At 34.2% G+C, this 24,647-nt stretch overlaps 1 pseudogene; it reads left to right on the top strand.

The window, feature by feature from the left end:
- Positions 1 to 22,764, top strand: part of LOC110103963 — a 34,021-nt pseudogene extending 11,257 nt beyond the window's left edge.
- Positions 22,765 to 24,647: the final 1,883 nt, after the last annotated feature.

Consider the following 24,647-nt stretch of genomic DNA (forward strand, 5'->3'; position numbering starts at 1 on the left):
TATAAATAGTGGTTGAATAACTGTTGGAAGGGGTTGTTGTTGGTGAAAATAAATTCAAACATGAGGGTTTATCCTAGCTTGAGAGCCATCTTCTTCATAGTCCTATTTTTTCTTTTCGGTCTTCTCTTCACGATTACCCTTCCATTTGTATCTTTCTTCTCAAAAGAATTGTGAGCTGAATGGTGTTGTTGAGCCTTGTTTTGCTGTATTTGTCGGAGGAGCGTTGGTTGAACTGGATTTAAATTTTTGTGTGAATCTTTGATTTGATTTTTTCCTTTAAGCACCCTTCTCTATTTTCATGATTTGCACGTGAGGTGACTTTTTAAGGTTGTTATGAGGGTATTTTAATATAGTTTGGTTATTTCGTATGTCTTTCTAACAATTTTTTAAGTTATGTTTCCTACTTAGTTTCTAATATTTGTATTTGTTTTATGTTATATTGAAAGAGAGTTTTTTCATTTGCATTCCTAGTGTTCTCCTACATGTTTTAGAACCTAGATAGCATCAAGAAGAAATGTCATGTTGGGAGGTCTACAAGGATCTCCAAAGGTTGAAGGAAATGTTCTTATGGTCCACAACAATTGAAACCGCTCACATGTTGAAAATTGACATCAAAAGAGGGGAGGAAGACCATGGTTTGTTCACTATGCCAAACAAGGACATACAAATGAGACATGTTGGAAGATTTATGAAAAACAAGCTGATTGGAAGGCAAACAAATCAGCACAAGAAAGTAAGACGAATTCTGTTAGCACCACGCATGATCAATCCATCAAAATTGAAGCCATTCCTTTTACCAAGGAGCATTTAGAGATGAAGATGCTGAAGTTGCTGCTTAACAAATCACGAACTAACACTTTATAGAACATACTGCTTAACAACATCACGAACTAACAATTTCCAGAACCTGCTACCAGCCTACATGCTCACTTAGGTATAAAACAGTTAAAATTTTGAGTTATTGACTTAAGAGCATTAGATACATGACATGAGACATCATACTCCATGACAATCAACTTTATCATTCAAATTGAGTAGTTATGGTTGCTGATAGCTCAACATCCAAAGTTTTGAGAATTGGTTCCACTTTTGTCACAGAAGCTATCACCCTTAAATCGGTGCTTTATGTGCCCATTCTTGAGTGCAATCTGATTTTCATTAGTAAGTTGACTCGTTGATGTAGGCAAAGGGGGGTCAAATCAAACCCAAAAAAGTTTGGTTTTGACTTCCCTTGAGCTTGCTAGCTCATTAATGTTTTGAGCTAAAATTTAGCTCATGATGAGCTGTTTTTAGTTCATTTATTAGTCATTATTACTTGGAATTGTCTCTTCCTTTCCCCTTTTCTTCTCCCATGCTTGTCCCTTGGATTTCCGAATATGGCTGTTGGGTTCCTGTGCATTGTCTCCTTGGTTCCATGACTGGCTGCTAGTTTCCCTGTGCTGGGAGGAATTCCGTGCCTTTGGCTCCTTGGTTCTGTGACTGGCTGTTGGGTTCCCTGCTTGGTTCCGGTGCTGGACTGCTTTCTCGTGGCTGCTGGGGGGCTTTTCTCGTGGCTTTTGGTGCTCTATTTCCTGTGCAGTTTGGGGACTGCTGTATGGTGGCTGTTGGCCTTTCATTTCCCCCATTTAATTAAGTATTTGAAGAGTTTTTGGGGGCTATTTTTGGACAGAATTTGGATAGCTTTATGGGGACTGATTTGGTAGCTGTTTGGGGGGAATTCCAAGAGTCTTTTGCTGATTTATGTGCAGTTTTCTACTACAATTTTTTAGGTGTCTTTTGGCCTTATATTTTCAACTTTTAATTAATGTTTTGGAACTGTTTGTATTCCCCTTTCATGCCTATAAATAGGAATTGTTTGTGGCTGTTTTAGAAAATATTATGTGAATGATTTTTGGAAATGTAAACCTGCGGGTTTTGTTGGAAAAGCTTGCGAGTTTTGTCCACTTCTTCTTCTCACCTCCTTTGGAAATCTTGTGAGCTCTTTCCACCCTTCGTCTCGGCTTCTAACCTCTTCCGTCTCTCCGCAAGTGACCACCCCATCTGTATCCTTCGTCTCTAAGTGAAGCAAGTTTAGGGTGTCTTACTATTATATTCTTTGTTTGTAAGTCGTTTAATTTTAAGAGTTGTATGTCTTTATTTATAAAAGTGTTTGTTTATATGAAATGTAAGAATTTGTTCTAAAATTTCTAAGTTATCTCTTCTTTTTGAGCATTTTGTCTTCTTTTATATAGGAAGTTGTTTTTGTTTTTTGTGATAAAAAATTTGGGTCCCTCTCCCAAATTTTTGATTGCATTACTCGTGATAGTAATTGCTCAACAATTTTCTCCAATAATTCATGTATTTTTTAGGAACTTGGTTCGGAGAAGAAGATCGACAATCCTGAGATGTGTTCAAGACAACCAAATCCTTAATTGCTGCTAAGAATCATCCTATTGTGAGTCAGTTTGTTGAGAGTAATTCTAGAGTCGGTCAAGATAGAGAGATTATCATGTGGCATTATAGGTTAGGTAATCTAAATTTCATGTATCTTGAAAGGCTTTTTCCAATTTATTTATTAATAAAAACCCAAGTTTGTTCAAAATGTGAAACTTGCCAATTGGCTAAACATACCCGATCATCTTACCCAATTGTTCTTTATCAACCATTTAAGCCCTTTACCTTGATCCATAGTGATATTTAGGGACCCTCAAAGGTTAAAAATATAAGTGGTGCCAGGTGGTTTGTGATATTTGTTCATGATTATACTGGACTCATTTTGGTTTATTTAAGGAAGGAAAAATTTGGAGTTGAAAGGATATTCAAATCATTTAAATTTTCAACTGATGATTCAAAACCAGTTTGATACAAAATTTAAATCTTAAACTCAAAAAATGGGAGAGTATTTTTATTATATAATGAGAGAATACCTATCAAGCCAAGGGATAATCTAAGTGAGTTCATGTGCGTATACGCCTCAACAAAATGGGATAACTGAGTGGAAAAATAGGCAACTCCTGGAAGTTGACAGATCTATAATACTATTCTCTAAAGTACCAAAATATCTATGAGGGGAGACCATTCTTACTGCTGCATACCTAATAAATAGGTTACCTACTCGGGTACTAAAATTGGAAATACCTAGATAAACTCTATTTAAAGCTTATCCTCATACTCAATTCATATCATCAAATCTTCCACCTTAAATTTTTGGGTGCTCTACCTTTGTTCATATTTATTCACAAGATAGGAGCAAGCCTGTTGGCTCAAGAAAAATGTCATGGATGTATGGATCCCGCTTTGCAGCCGTAGGATTTCATTTCCCTTAAATCAGATTATAGTTAATCAGATTTTCCCTGAGGGTAGTGTCAGTGTTTATAGATCTGAGGTCCTTACTTCCTATGAGTGCAAGCACTCATAATTATTTACCCCTCTTACTATGTAAGAGGGAACTCTTGATTAAGGATGAATAAATTTTAGATATTTTTAGTCTAAATAGTGGGAAGATGGAGGTAACCCTATCAAGATCCCATGGTTCCGTCGTCCCGGGTATACCGTAGATTTCAGTCTACCAACGCTAACAATTATTGACCGTAGTATCCAGAGAATCTGATTAGCAGTCATGGGTTGCCTCCTCTCTGGGATCCCGAGTAGACTGAAGTGGTTAAATATGAGTTTTGATTTTGTTAGGTGTTTTGAGTTTTACATATATTAGAATACCCAGAGATTTATTTAGTTTGAGATTTATGACTTTGTTTAGAAGTAACCCAGGAATTTAGTTTGGAGCGGGTCTTATGACTTCTTCAGGAAGTAGCCTAGGGATTTAAATTTGGGTTGGGATTTACAGCTTTCGTAGAAAGTAGCCTGGGGATTTAATTTGGAATGGGGCTTACTGCTCTATTTATGAGTTGCCCAAAGATGGGTATTACAATCTAACTCTATAGTGAGGCTGTCCGAATGTTTTAATTGATTGGTATGATTTATGATTTCCCTTAGGAAATAGCTTTAAAAGGTGGGTCTTACAACTTAATCCTTTTAGACGAAAATGCCCATTGGTTTAAATTTAATTGTTTGGGGTTTAGGATCATTGTTATTTATTTAACAATTTTTCTAAAATGTGGGGCTTACAACTTCAGATAGAAGTTGCTCAATAGCGGGTCTTACAACCTACTCCTATAGACTAGGATGCCCATAAATTTTGATCGGAAGGTTGGTTGGAAGATTTGTGGCTTCCTTAAAAGTTGCTTGGCTATTTGTAGGAGCGTTAGGGTTATTATAATTTGTTTTAAAAGTATCCCTAACACATGAGACTTACGACTTCACTTAGAAGTGGCCTATTGGTGGGTCTTACAACCTAACCCTATAGGCTAGGATGCCTGGGTGAGGGGTCTAGGGTTGTATTATCACCTAAACATTTCCCTCAGATGTCGGACTTACAACTTCTATTAGAAGTGACCGGAGGTTTTAATTGGGGATTAGGAGTTAGGTCAATTTTACCTGATACTTTCCCCTAAGATCGGGCTTATTGCTTTTCTACGAAAGTTGCAGGGTAGTGGGTCTTACAACCAAGTTCTTATAAACAAGGCTGCCCAAGGATTTTGTGTTTTTGATTGTTTGTTTGTTGAGAGGATGTCAGTTGTTTAGGATTTGTTATTTAGAGAATTTGAAAGGGTTATAAGTTGGTTTGAGTTTGTGATTTTGGCATTTCGAGATTTTGACACGGTGTAGTGTTTTAGTTGTTCTGTTGGAGAGTTTCAGTTTATGTTGTAGGGAGTTTTGTATAGGAATTTGTAGGGTTTTGTTTGAGTTCTGTTTGATTTGAGTTTGAGTTGTTTGTAAGTTTAGTTTGTTTTGAGAGTTGATTGCTTTGTATACATGTCTATAAAGATGAAATTTACAAAGAAATTTTATCATAAAAATGTGGGTTTATGTTTCCAACAATTCTGATATTTAACAAGAGTCATTGTAGATAACTTCAAGCTCTTTGGCTTAGTAGGCAAAGAGGGCAACTCTTTCCATTTCGCACAGTAATCTAGCTCTAGTAGGAAATTTGTTTTCAAGTCATTTTACTTTCGGCATGCAAGAAAGTTTCAGAGACTTGTGGAAAGGAAGTTATCCAAAATGTGGAAGAGTTTTCCCCTTCATGCAATGTTTCAATTCAATTTTTCCTAGATTAGAAATCAAATTGACATTGCTCTAATTTTTTTAAAAAAATTTTAAAGATCTGCGTTTTCTAAAATCCCGCTAAAATTCAGAATTTTCGAGGAAATTTCGGCAGCCTCTCGGCGTCCCCTCTCCACCGAGGGAGAAATCAGGATGACACTTTGCCTATATTTTCTTCCCGGTCGAACCTAAGGTCGACGACACGAGGCCTTGAATTTAAAACCATTTCAGTCAGACCTAAGGTCGACGACACGTGGTCTTCAATTTAAATTCTTCCCGTCCGGATTTAAAATCGACGAGGTCTTGTATTTTAAAACCATCTTGGCCGAATTAGCTCGATGACCGAGGGCTTTGGGAGACCAAATTAACCATGAGAGTTCCTTCAATCTTATGTTTATTATAATTAATTAGATTAAATATCTTTTTTTTTCCAATTGATTTGTCGACTATAAAAGAAGGAAACATAATAAAAACAAAGGAGAACATAAACACTTGCCTTCGAAGCCGGCCCCACCTTACGACGGATATCACCAAACGAAGTAATTGTTCATTCAAAAACATGTAACTGCCCGATCATTACTTTAAAATGACTGGCAGAGACGATCAAAAGGGATTTGAACTCCCTCACTTCCGCTAAAGCCCTCCGCCTGCTCGAACGACACCGTAGAGAACACCAACCTCTTTGGACTTCACCTCCTATAATGCCGGCGCCACTCCTGGTCTCCGACCCAAATCCAATCGAATCTCTCTCTTTATCTTTTTTTTATAATATATTATATAATGCATAAGTGTTATATTATATGAATAATATATATATATATATATATATATATATACGCGAAAAAAATTATATAACTTTTTGGAGCAATTGGAAAACAAATCAATTTTATTTAATTTAGTCGATTAATTAATCTAATTGATTAATTATAATTAATTGATTGAGATTTATTAAATAATTTAAAATTAATTATTTTTAATTAATTAATTAATTGAAATGAATTAACAAAAAAATTAACTAATTAATTAATTGAGGTTAATTAATTGAAATAAAATGATTAGTTAAACTTAATTAATTAGTTAAAATTAATTAATCAAAATAATTAGTTAATTGAAATTAATTAATCAAAATTAATTAGTTAATTAAATTTGATTAATTTAAAAAATTATTTAAAGAAATCAATTAGTGAAAATAATTAATATTGATTGATGAAATTGATTTAATTAAAATCCGTGAGTTGTTCAAAATACAAGAGCGTTTTAAATGAATTTTTTAAAATACAAGAGCTTTAAATTTTGAGAGTTTTAAAGTATGTGAGTTTTGAAAATTGAAATTAATATAACTAACTAATTTTTTTTAATTTTTAGATAATTAATTAATTAGTTAAGCGTAAAAGAAAATGTAGGAAGAGAAATAATGTTTCCACTAATAAAAAATATACAAGCTCTCAACACAATCCTCACAAACTCTCCAATAACTTTCAACTCAATACAACTCTCCAATCAATACAACTCTCAAAATCTCCATAGAATTCTCCAAAAGATCCCTCCTATACGAGTTCCTACAGCTATCTGCGAGCTCCCTGATCTGCCGCAAGTATCGCGTACCTTCAAACAAGCAGACAAAAGTGAACACAAAATAATAAAATAAAACGTAGGCAATAGTAGCAAAAAGAGAACTACAAGCACAAAAACAAACAGTAAAGTAAAACTACTAGAAAGCTAGTAGAGCAACAATGCCAAAAAATGAGTATAGTGGACTACTGTGGTAAGAAAAGACTACGAACACAGAACAACTAATATACTAACGCAAGTGTCAAACCTCTCAAAACACTGGTGTCAACTCAACAAACACATTCAAATTTAAAACCTTTGGACAACCTTGTTTATACGAACTTGGTTGTAAGACCCACTACACGATAACTTTCAAAGGAAAGTCGTAAGCCCAACTTTAGGGAAAAGTTTTAGATAGAAATTAACCTAATATATAAACCCTAATTAAAACATCGGCCACTTCTAATAGAAGTCGTAAGTCCAACATCTACGAAAAATATTTAGGTGATAATACAACCCTAGATCCTTCTCTCGGGTATCCTAGTCTATAGGGTTAGGTTATAAGACCCATCACTCGGGCCACTTAACTTACAGAATTAGGTCGTAAGAACTATCATTAGGAAACTTCTAAGGAAGCACTAAAACCTTCCCAACTGAAATCTTCTGGCTACTCTTAGTAGAGGTTGTAGGTCCCTACCTAGATCTAATCATATGAACAACTCTTATTGAAAAATCAAGGCAAAAGCCTCAAGAAAGAATTTTATATTTTAATAATATTTTAAAATACAATAATTGTGATTCCTATATTGAAAGCTTATGAAATTTCTATCGTGGGATTTCTTATCCAATTAATTAAGGCCTTCGGGCATCCTAACATATAGGGTTAGGTTATAAGACACACTAGCGAGCTACTTCTAAGTGAATTCGTAAGTCCCACGTTTTTTAAGAAAATTGTTAAGTAAATAATGATGATCCTAAACCCTAAACAATCAAATTTAAAACCTCTGGGCAGCCTTGCTGTAGAGTTAGGTTGTAAGACCCATCTTTGGGCGACTCATAAATAGAGCAGTAAACCCCATTCCAAATCAAATCCCCGGACTACTTTTTATGAAAGCCGTAAGTCCTAACATAAATCCAAATACCTGAGCTACTTCATAAAGAAGTCATAAGACCCACTCTAATCTAAACTTCGGGTTTACTTCTAAACAAAGTCATAAATTTCAAACTAAATTAATTTCTGGGTATTCTAATAGATGTAAAATCCAAAACACCTAATTAATTTAAAACTCAAATCTTACCACTTTAGTCTACTCGGTATCCCTGAGAGCAGGCAACCCATGGCCGTAATCAGATTCCCTGGACACTACGGTTAATGGTTGTTAGTGACTTAGTATTGGTAGACTGAAATCTATGGTATACCCGGGACGACGGAACCATGGGATCTTGATCGGGTTTACATCCATTCTTCCCACTATTGAGAGTTGAGACTAAAAATATCTAAAATTTATTCATTCTTAATCGAGAGTTCTCTCTTACGTGGTAAGAGAGGTAATTAACTATGAGTGCTTGGGCTCATAGGAAGTAAGGGCCCAGATCTTTAAATCCTGACATTACGCTCAGGGAAAATCTGGTTAACTATAATCTGATTTAAGGGAAATGGAATCTTACGGCTGTAAAGCGGGATTCATGTATTCGTACCATTTTTCTTGAGACAACATTATTCTCCTAGAGTTTATATATATGTAATGATTTCAGGGAATAAAATTCGATTTCAATTTCCCTAAATAATTTCTTCACTAGCAAATTGACAATTGATACTAATAGAAATGAAAAATAACTTTTATTTTCTGACGTTGATGAGAAGCAGGTAAGCTTTAAGGTAGAAACTTAAAAGAATTCGCGGGTCTACAGTTCTATGCTTTTTCCCTATGGATTTTGGCTTACAGAGAAGTGATTTATCTTGTTTAATGATTTGAAAACACACTTGTACACTCTACATTTTCAAACGAGTTACCCCGCTCTAAGTGTAGGAGGATTGAGGTATGCTTGGAGGCAGGGGTGGAACCCTTTGGAGTCTAGGGGGGCCACTTGTCCCCCCTGAAATTTTTTTTTGTTCATTATACTACTATTTAGGTAATTTGTCCCCCTTCAATTATTTTTTTAGTTTTTATTACAAGGGTTTTTAGGCAATTGCCTCCCCTAAAAATATTAAAATATTATGGTCTTTAGGCAATTGCCCCCGATCAGGTCGAACCTTGCCAGGGGGCAGCGCCCCCTTGGACCCCCGACATATATGTCAACAGTTACTTATAAGTTTGCCCCCCCTGAAAATTATGGCCGGTTCCGCCCCTGTAATTGGAGGGTTTGCCATGCACACCATCTTATACAAAGCACATGCCAATGCCTATCAAACATCTCAGCATTATGGCGGGTGTCTTTCCTGCCTGTTGGTTTCTCGTGCACAACAGGAAATGCACAGGCCGTTGATTAACATTTAAGATTTGGATGTGCAGCATAACTATGGTTACATTTTACTTGCTACTCTTTTCATAATCTATAACTTTGAAGCAATTTTGTGTACCTTTTTATTATAGAATGATACAGATAAATTTGTTGGTTACCTTCAACTAATTAATCTTTCATCCTTGACTTGCATTTGCTATACTGATTGCTGACTAAAAGGACTTACCTGCATATTGATGTTGGTAGCTTTTTAGTCGTCTTGTGTATGAATTATAGTGTAGATCTTTAGCCAAACAGCTGAAACACAGTTAATATTATTCCTTAAACCTCACAGGTTTTTGAATTTAAAAATCTGTCAAAGTGCACATTATTGTTTTGTGCTTCTTCTTAAAGAACATATTTCTAAAGTATGTTTTGAGCACTGTTTAATTTAAATTTCATTTTTATTTTTATTGCAACCTTATCTTGGCGATGAATTTACCTATCTAGATGTTGTGAATCTTAAACAACACGAGTTATTCATGTCCTTCGATTAAAACAAGATATATGTGATCGTAGGTTACGGGCTGCTGGTGGAAGAACCAATGCTGAAGGCCCAAAGAAGATGCACACACGTGAACGGCATAGAGCGGTTCCTGCTCCAGAAGCTAATGCTGAGCTTCAAGCAAATCTTGATGTACGCATTTTTTTCTTTTAAACCTATTTATATTTTCTTGTCCATATATTGTTAATAGTGATGCGGAAACAAAATCGTTGGGTTATTTTAGGTCTGTAAGATTTCTTTATTTTGTTATTTCATTTATTATTTTGTTATATCATTTAATATTTCATTATTTTTTAATGAGTCATTGAGTTATCATATGTTAAGATTTCATTATTTTAGGCATTTAAGCCTATCCATATTTTCTTTTCTATTCATTGCTAATGGTGATGTGGACACAAAATCTGAGTTCTATTTTGTGATAACATTAAGCTCGTGAGAAATTTAATAGCATTTTGTTGATTATTTGTTAGCAAATTGTTAACATTTTTATCACCAGTTTGTTAGTAACTTATTAGTAGTTTATTAGTAATATATTATTTTTATCATATATAACTATGGGAATTCGGAGTCATGCAAGATTATACATTGTTTGAATAAAATTCATATTGTAACGTGGAAATCGTTCTTTTTCTATTTCTAGATTTTGTTCTTTAATCAAATATGAGATTTGAATAATTCAGTTTGTGGTTTTCTTCTCACGCAAGCTTGAGGCTTGTTTTTCGGAAATTTTTTTCCATTTTCTTATTTTTTTTTCTCATGTGGATATTGTTAATGCAGATTTAGGTTGAGATTTACAAAAAATTCCCTTATTATATGAAATTCACAGTTCATCTAATTTAACAACAAATTACCCCTTCAGATGAAAAGTTAAAATATGTAAATTGCGTGCAAATAATAATTAAACAATCATATAATAGAGTCATATCTTAAAAATTTAGGATTATAAGGGAATCATCTGATTAATTTGAAGCTCATTCCACAATTGGAAAAATCAGATTATTAGGTTTGAAAACATTCAATCACAAAAGAAAATTACTAATTAATTTTATAGAATAGATAATAGACAAGTGGGCTCTGAAAATTCGTGCTCCAGCTTTTTGCTGAGACATTTTGGTGGTTCCAAGTTAATTTTCAGAAGGTTGAATAAATTGAAGATAAGACACTACTTAGTGATTGCGCTCTTTTTTTGCAAGGACTTTGTGATATGATTCTAGATTTCTCATAGGCTGAGTGGCCTACTTGAGAGCGTGCATAATATGTTGATGATCTTGATTTTTTTTTTTTTTGGGGGGGGGGGGATATGAGTTTATGAGGTTTCAAGATGAATTGCATGTATTTTAGAGTATTTGCATGCTTTTTGAAGTTGAGCTTGCTTTATATCTCGTTCATAAGCAATCTCAAACATTAAGTTCAGATGCTTAGCATGCTTATCGAAGTATATGCTGATGGGTTTGAGTTTGAAAGAGGGTTTGTGAATTTTAAATCGATTGCAAGCTTTATAGAGCAATTACGTGCTTTTGGGCTTCAAAGTCGCCTGCGGCATTGTAGCAGAGGACTGATTGTAGCTGTTCAATGCACTTTTTAATAACCTTTTGGATCAATGGAAGGTAAATTGAGCATATCTATCCAAGAGATTTTTCTTATAAGGAATGCGTCCCCAAACAAAGTTTATTTTAATTATGGGGATTGAGGTTTCCTAGAAGGGCAAACTTTAATAGTCAATTACATCTCGGGCGAGTCCATGAACACTCTAGATTAAGTACTTAATGATTATGCTCAAATCTGATAAGATTGATGAATATTTGGTTAGACCATAGTTAGAATGGACCCTATATGACTTTATAGAGAATGAAAGGGGTAAGACTTTATAGAAACTAAGGGTAGGCTTAAAGGCACTGAAAAGGATGCGAAAGAGGGATTTGTTGCTCCCAGATAGGACAAATAGTGTCATTTAGCAACACCTGTTTAGGAGAAAATGAATAAGGAGATTTTAGAAAGTAAGAACTATCCTACCGAGTGAGGATGGTGCCATTGTTTTGAAATTATTAGTGTCCTTGGTCTATTTAGTTATGTGATGACTCGAGGATTCTTATTAGCAACTATATGTTATCTCATTGAAGGAACCTCGTAAATCAAGGTTTTGGATAATTTTATGCTCACAGACAAAAATTACACTCATTTTATGTGAGAAATCCATATTGGATTTATAGTATCATGTGGTGATATATGTTGAGGTTGGCAAGATTACCTATGCTTTAAGACTGACGGGTTGGAAAATAATGCATCTTCTCAACGTGATGGAGTTTATATTTAAAATGGGGCTTATAACTTGATCATTCGAGATTAAGAATGTCTGAAGATATCCTTAATGTAGTAGAGAAGAAGAAAAGAGATGAATGAAAGTATTAAGTATGAATATTTTATCAATGTGTTAAAGAATATATGGAATGAATGGATATATAGATTTGGACATCTGCTCAATATAATAGAAAAGACACCCAAAGGGTGAGACTTACAGCTTAATCTTATACGATTAAGATGCCCGAACATCCCCTCAATATGTTTGAAAAATGTGAAAGTGAGACTTACAACGTAGTCGTGTATGACCAAGAAGGTCCTCATGTCTTCTCAATATGGTTGAGAAGACATCAAAGTTATGTGGAGGTCCTAATTATTTACTCAATATAATAGATGATATATAGAGATTGAAATGATGAAACTTACAACTTGATTGTTTGGAATCAAGCAAACATTTTGTCAATGTCACAGAGATGTTGAAATGAGACTTATAACTTATCGTGTTTGACCAAGAAAGTCGAACTATATTTTCAATGTAGTAGAGAAGCTAGAAGTTTGGACTTACATACTGCCTAAGTCAGAAATGCCATCTTATCCATGTAGTTGTATATAAAAGTAAAGGTCAATCATTCCTAAAATAGAGTGGAAAAGGGAGAGACACTCCTTAGATTGACTAGATGGTGAAAATTCTTACATATGATGTCTATGTAGAGTGGATCCTAGATTATATGTTAACTCACAAGGGAATGATATGATTTAGGCGTCAACAAGGTTAGTGGTTGACAACACATATGTTTGTCACCTATTCGTGTTTAGCAGGATGAACCCATATGCCCAATCATTGCTTCTACTGAAATTACAAAGTAGGCGTGCTTTGATTTTCATTGAGTATAACTTACAAGTGAGTGGTGTCTAAGCTTAAAACTTTACTCGTCTCTACAATTGCCAACCTAGGTAGTATAAATCATAGAATAAAGCTAGACAAGTGTGCATATTTAAGTAATAAGTTATGAAATGAAACTGATAAGTAGGAAAAAAAGAGAGTATCGATCCTATACTCTCAATCCTCGGATCTAGCCACCCATGGTCTCTTGTAAAATAAATGCCATTTGCATGAATATTATCATTATCATAGCTCATCATAACACAACACATCACACCTTAGACTTATATTATTTCATCATTGACATCATATCAGATGCACAACAGAAACACCTAGATCTAATAAATACGTTTAAACCTATGCCAATTAAACATTAGTAATGTGTAATAAAGCACTCAACCTATGAATGCTGACACCTAAGGTGTGAGATAGAACATCCTCATCACGCTCGAGCAATTGTGCGTTAGGAGTGCATAAGGCTAATGGGCTACGTAAGTGTGTGTTCTCATGAGGATAACCATTATAACTTAGTAGCAAATCCGTAGTCAATTTTGTGCGGGTGCGAGGCTAGCAACCTTCATGCGAGTGTATGCTCACGAGGCTGATCATTATTGTTAGAATCACGTCGTCAATCAATGGTATTAAAGTGTGTTGGTCTAATGTTCTGTTATGTGAATATGTATGTTTGAGAGGCCTATTGTTAGCGCAAAAAATAATGTTACACTCACTGTTGATAGACTCACCTATGCAAAGACACATATGGATTTACTACTCCGATGATGTACGTGTATTGGTGCAGTGCTTGTCTTCCTGTATCATCCTCGAGCTAGCATGTCAGCATAGGTGTGTTATAAGAGGATTTTGCGACAATCTTTGTATCACTATTCTGAACTCGCGATATGCTCATTTTATGTTTGCACAAACATACAAAATGGTCTAAATCACAACGTAACATATAAACAACACAACATCACATCACCATGTAGGATTAAGTAATGCTAGGGTCACAATCCCAAGGGTACCCTAGGCTACCATGCCTCTCAATCAAAACGCCTACAAGTTGTCTGGGGATCATTGGCAAGAGTCAAACAGATACTTACGAGAAACTAAAGTCGACTGAATATCACAGAGTGTACAAGTTAGTGAGTTTTGAATCTGTTGGCTTGCTCCTCAAGGTTGTGGGTATGTGCACCAAAATACATGTGTGGGATGGCGACCCATGTAATATCTGCGGTAGGCTCAATAAATGGCTATAAGATTGATTTAAACGATGCCTTCTTCCATTAAGGGTTTAAATGTCTCTCTAAAAATTTGGCTTATAATAGAATAAGCGTTGTAGGCTTACAGGTTGATGTAGAAGCCGTAGAGATGTATGTCGTTGTAGGTGGTAGGGCTTGTTGCCATTGGATATAGGAAAAGGCAGTAGATGTCGGTTATACTTGTAAGTTGGCATGCAAGCTTTGTAGGTATAATTTATGTAGAGCATGATGTACTTAGCTGAGTAAAATGCTAGTTGGCTATAATGCATGGAATGCTTGGAGGAGGAAACTAGGCTAAGTAACATGGCTTAGAGTTGTAGGCTTGTAGCCCAATGTTTAAAAAGACGAAATTGGGAATTGAAGACTTTTGTCTTGGGGAGGCAAGGCATAAGCCTTAAAATGGAAAATGAACAACTCATAAAATTATAAATAATTTTGAAAACGATAAAAGTGAAATAAACTATCTATATATTGACTTGATTCATCATCGTAAATATATGAATCACAAATCTCAATATTAAATAATATATTTTAATACTAAATTTTGCATATATTTACTATTTAAATAGTGAAAACAAGCATACAATCAAGAAACATATCAATGAATGAGAGCAAGGGGATTAAAAAAAGGTTGTGACATATGTTATTGATTATAGAACAATGAAGATAGCTGAACCTATGAAATGAATAAAGTTGCGTAATTATTTGAGAAAAAAATATATGTTCATTGACCTAGGCTGTAAAAAAGACACCCACATCCGACTTGATGTCAAACCCACTCAAAAATTTGACCTAGACTGGCTTTCATATAGGCGATGAAGATGATGAAGCTTAAAGGAAGATAATGAAGCTCTTAGTCCCTCTATCTTGATCCCGCTTGCTCGAGGATGTGCTGAATCACAATAATGGCACGATGACAAAGAAGCTATACTGAATGCGACAATACAATGATGGTGAGAGACGAAGGCGATTGAAGAAGACAAAGCTAGCTATTTGCCTCCCTATCTCAATCTCGCTTGAGCCCTAGTGTAATAGTTAGTTGCGTGGTGGAGTGGTAATATATGAGGATATATTTATTAGTAATGAAATAAAACACAAAAAAATTGTAGAACCCTATTATGAATTGGAGGAAGAATGCTTGTAGTTTGGTTTATAGTGGGTAGATAATGAGGGCTAATGAGGGAGAAGGCTTTGGTTGCTTCCATTAAGTGTTTGCTGAGGGATCATACTTGGCGTGAATACTTATGTGGATTGGGGAATTGCTCCTCCATTTCTTTTTGTGTTGGAGAAAGATGTTGAGAGGAGTTCAAGGGCTTAAAATGTGGAGAGGAATGAGTAGTAGTTGCGAAGTGGAGTTAATTTATGGTAAATAGGGAGACAAATGGGGAAAATTTCAATTGCAATTTCAAAAACTTTGATCAAAGATATCCCCATGTAAAATTCAATGGATCAAGAGGCTTATTCTCAATCCTAATGCTTCATTTCAATACAAAAGTGTATTATTGCATGTGTTCTATTCATTTAGTATGTTTATGTTCTAAGTTCTTTTGTGAATTCAGATAATGTAAAGCTTGATGATCAAAATATAGGACAAACTATGTCAGTAATATATATTTCTATATCTCGAAGAGTCTTGAAAATCACATAAAATTCCTCGTCATATTTTGGATGTTTTTATTGGACTTCATTTAATTTCTTACTAAAATTAGTAATTAAATGCCTTTTTTGACTTCAAACATCTCAAACACCATTAAATTCTTCTAATACTTGGCCTTCTGCATTATAAGAAATCTTGATTGCCTTATTGAAATATGTTAATTTTGCCCGCATTCATTTTTATGCCTTTACTTAATATGATTAAAAGTATGATTAGTTGTTTTGTTTTTTTAATTTCCCATTTTCGATAGTTGGTGATTGTTCCTTCAAAGTATTAAGGGACTATTTGGTTGGATGCTTTTCATATTCATATATTTTATAATACGGAGTTGTGGGCCTCTGTAAGGATACTACAAGTAGGGGCTTAGAATACAAATGGTACGATCACACTATCTCTTACGACAAAGCGGTCGCAAACTTTTACACTTTACATAAGCAAGCCAATGAAAGAGCATATAGAATTATGCATATGATTATCCATAGAAAATAACATCTTTTGCCTACATATCTTAATGGATAATAATATACATAATTTCATGGTCATGAGTTTTCTCTTGTTTGATACATCAGCATGAAGGGGGTTTATTTGATGTGGGTGTCGGGTTCCCATGGGTGCAAGCCCCCCCGGTGGTTAATTACATCTTAAGCCTCAACCTAAGAAAACTTTCGATTAGGGATGCTATTTTATTCTTTTCTTAATTTGGTGTAAAGTGGCCTTCTCTTTATCTTTAGTGAAGATTCGATTTTTTTTAAGATATAACGATTTGATTAAAGATTTAAGTTTAGAAGATTGAAAATTGGTTTACTCTTTTTAGAAGAAAATATAGATTTAGAATTTATTAAGAGTTAGATACGACACACCGAGAGGTGTACAATCTTGGCTAATACGAGTTTGAAGTGAGCCGCTAGATAACATCCTAAACACAATCAATCACCTTATTAATGCAAGATAGGGTAGCTCTAATCCTAGGCGTCAGGATATAATTTAGGATTTAATCAATATTTCAATATGCAAACACACCTATCTAACGCAATGCATAATATATGATTTATGAATGTATGGAGCAATACAAATAGAACTTTTATTAATTAATTTAAAACAGAGTACAACTTAGAGTCTACTTAAAAGTAAGGTGGCCAAGCTGCATCGCAACAAGCTTGAATTTCTACTCCTATGAATTTAAGTTCAATTGTATTTACTTACTTTTTTCTAGCTCCAAGTCTTCTATAGGATTTCAAAAGAGAATACCCCTCAAAGAAGAGGGAATTATCTTTTGGAGCCCTAGTTATTTATGTAAACAAACATCTTCGAACTTTTTACAACCTTTGAAACTAAAATGTATAAATATACAACAAGCCTTTTATAATTTACATATAATCCTAGGCTCCTAGCTACGTTCTACTTTGAATATTCAATTTTACAAGCATCGTAGATACATTCTATAGTAGTCCAAACTCTTAACTATTGAGATATTGTTCGTTTTGGCCAAAGGGCCTCATGATTTTGTCTTGTAGGTGTAACTTTCCAAAAGGTCACCTATTCCAAAATTTCTCCGAGATGAGCAAGTTTAACTACGGAGTTTCTTAAATGAAATTTCAGGCGCGTTGATGTTGAAGAGTTTGGCTTCTTTTATTTGAGGGGATTCACAATCTCTCCCACTTAAGTAACTGACATCATCGTCAGCATCTTTATCTCAGAATCATTCACCATACATATATGATTCTAGAGGTGGTCCCTATAAGTTCAAGTGGTGACTCTCACCACATAGCAGTTTGTCCCATACAAAATTCAAGAGGTGGCTCCCATAAGATAACACTTTTTCTTATATGACACTTAGTTCCCATCATCCGGTTGATGTATTGCTCTGATACCATTTATGACAGCCCAAACTCTTATTGAGATATTGTCCGCTTTGGCCTAAGGGCCTCACGATTTTTTCATGTTGGTGTAACTTCCCAGGAGGTCATCCATCCCATAATTTCTCTGGGATGAACATGCTTAATTGCGGAGTTTCTTAAAACTTACGGGGTTTCACACATTCTACTTTGACATTTTAATAGCATCAATGATTGAATGTATATATGCAAGCAAAGTGCACTGTAAAGTAAGACGTATAAATGCATGAGTATGACATCTTGATTACAAAAAATAAACACCCCAGATCCGAACCCGAACAGAAAATTTCAAGTTCCGGTTAGGGATTTTGACCCGTTTGTAAAATCAGGTTGCATTCGGGTTGACCCAAAAACTAGAGAATGACCTAGAATTACCTAGTTGACCGGCTGACCGTGTGACTGCGTGACCACATAGCATCACATGTGTGACCGTGTCACTCGTGCGTCCTGCTTCCGTCAACCCGATGCCCACGTCGGACGTCCAACATCATCCTGCTTTTGTATCCCACTTCCGCGGCGTTTCGCTGTCTAGCGTCCGACATTCCTCTCCAGCTTCGCGAATGCCGCGATTGCCCGAGTTTCAGGCCGTATCGGGTTGACCCAAACTCGAAGCGGGTCGGGTTTGGGTCCAAAAACCGGACCCGTTTTCAAAAATGGGTATGGCTCGAGTTTACCCAAATAGTGTCGGATCAGTTTCAGGTTGAACTCGAACCCGACCCGTGACCCGATTTTGACAACCTTAGTGTCAGGTCTGTATGCTAGAACCGGCGGCGAAGATGGGGCTAGAGATTGGCTGGAGCGGCTGAAAGAGTGGGGGAGAAAGGAGGAGTTGAGTGGGTGCTTGCGGCTCTCCTGCATCGCACGAAATTGAAGAGGCATGAGGGAGAGCGAACCGGGTGTGGAAGAGTCATGCGTGAGATGGAGGCCTCATCCCTAGAGCTGCTTGTGATCAGATGGATTTCTGGAAGAGAATCTTCTCCTCCTTTTCTTCTTGCTTGTTTTTTGGTCCTTTGTAGGAGTGGTTGGAGTGTGATTATAATTAACGTCTTACTAGTGCTGATGAAATTAGGTTGTTTTTAAAGTTTCAATTAGCTCTCTAGTCAAATTGATCTCTTCAGTCATTTGATTTTTGCTTATTAAGCAATTCAATCATTGATTTTATAAAATTTTTAAAATTTCATGCTTTAACAATCAGTTAACTATCCATGATAGTGATCCACACTTTTAGGATTCGTTTGGGATGGCTTTTTTATTGCTTATTGAAGCAGCTTTTTAATACAAAAATTAAAAAGTTGCTTCAAGAAGCACTAAAAAAGCCGTCCCAAACGAAGCGTTAATTAACATTTTGTCAAAAACTTAAACTCTTACACAAAATTTCATGCCAGATGTTTCCCAATGCAGCTTTAGGAATGTATAAAAATCACGCACGCATTTTCAAATTCTTGGTTCAATGCCGTAATTTAATTAACTATTCCTTCCTTTAAATTTGAAAATGAAAATTTTGTAACTGTCATATAAAACTCAAATAAAAATTCAGGGCCATAAAAGAACCACTCATTTGATTGGAAACTCATGGCGATAAAAAAAAAATCAATATTATTAGATTTAAAAATAATCAATCACATGACAAACTCATCACTAATTCCAGAGAATAGAAAATATCACAAAGAGAATAGATCCCTAAATAATAATCCAAGTCTCAAGATACTACGTGGAGAAAACTTCCCCTAGATAGTTGCAGTTTTCAACTTCACTTTGTTAGGAAGATTCACATCCAGCCACTCTATAATAAAGATAAAATATGCATTTAGGATATCATTTGAATTTTTTCCTTTGATATGTTCCAGACACTCCTATTTATAATCACGAGTTCCCCTCAGTTAACAAAAATTAATAATCGGAGTAGGTTGCTCCACTCAAAAAGTTGGATTTTATAAAAACAAGGAATTCTATAACTGAAGATTGCAGGGCATTATAACTTCAATGCGCAAACAGAATATCTCAAATCATGGCTGAAGGAACTGAACACGAAAGTCAATACAAGAGGGAGTCAATTATCCTTAAGAAATTGTAAGAATCACATATATCCTATAATGGAGGAATCAAGAATCCTAATGGAAGCCAAACATCAGCAGTGAACCCCCCTTAAGAAAGCCTACAACAACAGCGAACCAAACCATGCAGTGAATCGATTCGTATTAGGATCAGAAAATCAAAGAAAATAACACATTCTCATTGAGAATGTCATATAAATGATTAAAGTGAATTAGTTCAATTGAAATCAAATAGGAATAACTACTAAAAGATTAATATTAAGTCAATGTTTAGAATGACAATTTGTTCATCTCAACATAGACTTCATGTTTCAAATGACTACAAACATTGAGATTTGTGCTTTCCCTTCTTCTTCTACTTTTTTTTAGTTGAAAGTGAGATTGTTCTTAATCCAGTTTCGTATAATATAAAAATAGAAAAGTTTACAACAGTTTGAATTTGTCATTTTCATATGGTTTTATGTAGCTTTCATGATCCTTAGTTCTTAGTTCTTATCTTACTTTATAGTAGTGTAGATGGCTAAACTAAATTATCTGAATTGTTTTTTTTTTGTTTTTTTTTCTTTTTTTAGTATTTATCAATTGTAGTTAATAGTTGTTTTGGATTAATAGCTTTTGTTATGTAAAGTTTACATGTTTGCTGGGTGATTTTGTACATTGAATGTTATATTGCATTAAAAACACTAGATTGTAAGACCTCTCATATCATTTGGGGTAACTAAACCATCTTAAGTTGTGCTGAAAGTGTAGTTGCCTAAATTATACGTGCTGAACACTACAATAATCATTGTTCGAATTTAAAAGTTTATTGTAATAATAGTTAACTAAGCAAAGTGCTTTAAAAACCGGCCGGACCTGGCCGGTAGACCGGTTCAACCGTGAACCGGTCCACAAGGCCGGTCCGGTTCAGCCTAAAACTGCTTCTGCAAAGCAACCGGACTGAACCGGTCAGAACTGCCGGTTCAACGGCGAACCCGGTCCGGTTATTTTGAACTGGCCGGTTCAAATCTCACAAATTTTAGTATTTTTTTAAAATAAATAATTGAATATATATTAAAAAACATTTAAATTAAAAGTTAAATACATTTTATATAATAAGTGTTTTTGGTCTCAAGCATCAATGAACAAATCTTCACATGATCTCCCCCATGTGCTCTCTTTGTGTAAGGAATCTAAATATGCTATATAAAACAAAAGCAAGAAAGTGTTTCTAAAGAGATGTAGGAAACTAAAGAAAAGAGATGAGAGAGTTGATATAGTTCATAGCAATATATAATGGGTATACAATCTATTTTTTCAACGAGATTTTTTTAAATTAATTGTTTTTTATGTGAGTGATGATTATTTTATTAGTTAACATAAAAATTTTATTTATTTATATACATAAAAAAAATAATTTATCATTAATAATTTTAATTTATTTATTAATGATTTTTAGATATAAATTTATAAGAATAAACTTTGTATACATATATTCATAAAAACATGTAAAAATATTTTTAATCATATAATATAAATAAGAAATAATTTATATTAAATTTAATAAACTTATGTTAGAATTAAATTATATTAAAATATGTAAATAAATTAATAATAATATATATTTAATTAAATGGTTATATAATATTAAATTTAAAATTTGAAAAATATTAAATTTTAAAATTATCATAATTTTTTTTAGTGGTAATTCTTATAATTAATATATTTAAATTTTTTTTGGCTTTTAATGTGAGATTTTAAAATATTATTTATACTTAATTATAATAAGTTTTATTATGTTTCATAGTTTTTTTTTTATTTAATTTTTATCTCATACTTTGAATGAAATTATTTTTATGTTATTGTATTTAAATTTAAATAATACTTATTATTTATTACGTCATCCGGTTCGACCCCGGTTAGACCGGTCGAACCGTGAACCTCTCCTTGTTCCGGTTCGTTGTCTGGTCCGGTTTTCAAAACCTTAGTTACTAGTCTTTCCAAATTAACAGGTAACGGGTAACTGATCCATCAAAAGTTGGTTGATAGTAAATTTCATAAGTTATACATGCAGAACATTTGAATGCCTTCATGGGATTAAAAGTTATGTGGATGAACCTCTTAATCTTTTCAAATTCCAGCTATAAACTTTGGATACCTATTATACATGTTTACGATAATCATGAATACTATTTTTTCAGTTATGCAAGCCTTTTACCTATGTTCTTGCACTTATTATTCTCATTTCGCACTACTGTGGAACCAATACCAAGATCATGGACAATTTGTTTAGTTCACTTGGCTTGCTTCTTTTCTTTTTTTTGAGCTTTCTTGGTTATTTATCTTTATCCTCCTTTTATTCAATGCAAGTTGCTCTTATTATTTCCCATTGTTTTTTCAATCACAGAAGAGGAGGCTTATTACGCATGCAAATGCAAAGAGCAAGAGTGAGAAATTTCCTCCACCTCATCAGGATGGGGCACTTGGCTTCCCACTGGGCTCCTCACACTACGCTGATCCTGCTTTTGATCCACCGGAAGCGTCCTTCTCAACTGTGTTCCCTTACCAGAAAGGAACTGCAATGACTTGGTCTGGTCCTTTGCTGAATCCTGTTGCCGCTGGCAATCCAAAGCGAAAAAAACAGATAGATAGAAATGCCCGTCACTCATCTAAATCTCACAAAGGAACTTCAGAAAGATGAAATTGGGTATGATGGTAGGATATATTGACCTCCCTATGCTTATTATTTATATTTGATCATTAACTGAGCAATTTGGTAATCAAAACGCCTGTTATTGCTTGTGCATTTGAAGTCATCTTTCTTTCTCGCCCCTTTATCTTCTCTCCAATCTTCTTCCTATTTTTCCATTATCTTACTTTTTTTACTATCCCATGTTCATTTGTTATTAAACAATTGGCCTCTAATACACAGGCTTGATAGGCTTCCTCATGATGTATATGTTTCTACTTTCTCCTGCCTCTGAATTAAAGAAGAAATAAAACATTGCCAAGTTCATTAATATATTTGTACGATTATGTTCATTTTCTAGTTATTTCTTACTGAAGGGCGGTGGCGGTGTAGGCTGTCATCATGAATGGCGTTCTATTCATATATAATTAGCATTGCATTGTAACTATTTAAAATTATTGCAAGAGTGCGATGAAGTTCATCCAAGAACCATTAATTATGTTATTGCCTGCATTTTATTGGTTTTTAAGTTATTTTAATCTAAAAAATGGTCAAAATGGTCCATTGACTCTTTATGAAAGACCAAAATAGTCTCCAACTATATTAAATGACCATTTTAGTCCCTTAACTTCTTAAGAATGAACCAAAATAGTCCCACCATGAAACTATTTTGATTCCTTTAAAAAAAATGACCATTTTGATCCTTTTTCTCTTTTTAAATTATTTTGTGAGCGTGTATACTGAATTGCTTTTAGTTGGACATCTGATTTTGATTATGATATGTGTTCTAGATAAAAATTGAATGACAACAAGTTTGTAAGGACAATTTCTTTGTTAGCCTCTCTGAAATGCTGCATGGAATTAGAAAATTTATGTGGAATTCTACAACAACAACAACATCAAGTTTTTATCCCGCTACATTAGGTCGGCAATATGAATCTTTTTCATTGTGTATTGTTAAGAGTTATGTGGAATTCTAATGAATTCCTAAATTAAAATTCTGTTTCCTTTGTATTGTAAAGATTAGTTTTCAAGCAATGGATTTAGTGTGCACTTCTAAATTAATGCCTTGGACCCATTTGCAGGGCTGTAAACAAAAATCTGGAAGCTCTATTAGACAGGTTTTTGAAATGGTCATACTTGGTTACATGGCTCATTCATGAATCATGATCGTGTTAATCATTTCAAAGTTAATCTGGATTGCTGCTATATGATTCTTAATTATCCTCTAGAGGGATTGAGTACATGATATTTTGTATGTATGATAAATCCCTCTAGGAATGTTAGCCAGCGATTTCTTACATCATATAGAAATGGCATATAAATTGATAATATTTTATAGTTAGCTTTAATTAGATCTTGCTTGAGTTATTGTTAAATCAAGAAACCCAAATCAACTTCTGACCTTATACATGAAATCCATGCCTAAAGTATTTCTATTGCTGGTTTGCCTTTGCTTTGAGACCTTGAACTCAATATCCTTAGGTTTAATGGCATCGACTTTAGTGCTTCCTGCAGCAGCCCCAACAACTGGCAAACTTATGTCCAACAACTTCTACAGAAACATAGGTATAAATCTGGTTTTCTCTCCCTTGACAACTCCCTCATGTGCAAATGTAGGTGTAGGATTGGAGAATTTTTTTTATCTTTGATCCTATTGAATTGAAGTCGTTGCATCATTGATTCTTGGCTCAAGCAAGCTTGAAGACTGCCGCTCTGTCATCGATTGGTTCAATATGGGTTTCATATCCTTTTATTGATCTTTGATCCAGTTATAAAGAGCTATTTCTTTCCTTGTTGGTAGTTATGTATGGTTAAAACTCGATGGTAACTTCTAGGCTATGATCATGATTCAACTCGGAGGCTCGAATTAATGAGATAGAAACAGACAGTTAGCGGTTGATTACATTTTCGCTTCTTAATAATCTAAGTCCCATACACAGAAAGAGCCATTAAAATCTCAAATTTTTTAAATAAAATGCTATAATATCTTTTACTCTAAGCATGCGTCTATGATACATGTTCTCTCATATATTACTCATTTTAGCTAATCTAAAAGACAGAGTCACAACTCAGTGAGTATATTGTGTTTCTAAATTACAGTAAAAAATACCTTTTGAATAATATGCATGTTTATTTAAAATATAAAGTAATTCTATTTAAAATTTATTTTGAGTATGACCATCAATGTTATGTATATTTATATGTGTAACATATCATATTTTTATATTTTTTA

Source organism: Dendrobium catenatum, unplaced genomic scaffold (genome assembly GCF_001605985.2).
Source record: "Dendrobium catenatum unplaced genomic scaffold, ASM160598v2 fragScaff_scaffold_142, whole genome shotgun sequence".
Lineage (NCBI taxonomy): Eukaryota > Viridiplantae > Streptophyta > Magnoliopsida > Asparagales > Orchidaceae > Dendrobium > Dendrobium catenatum.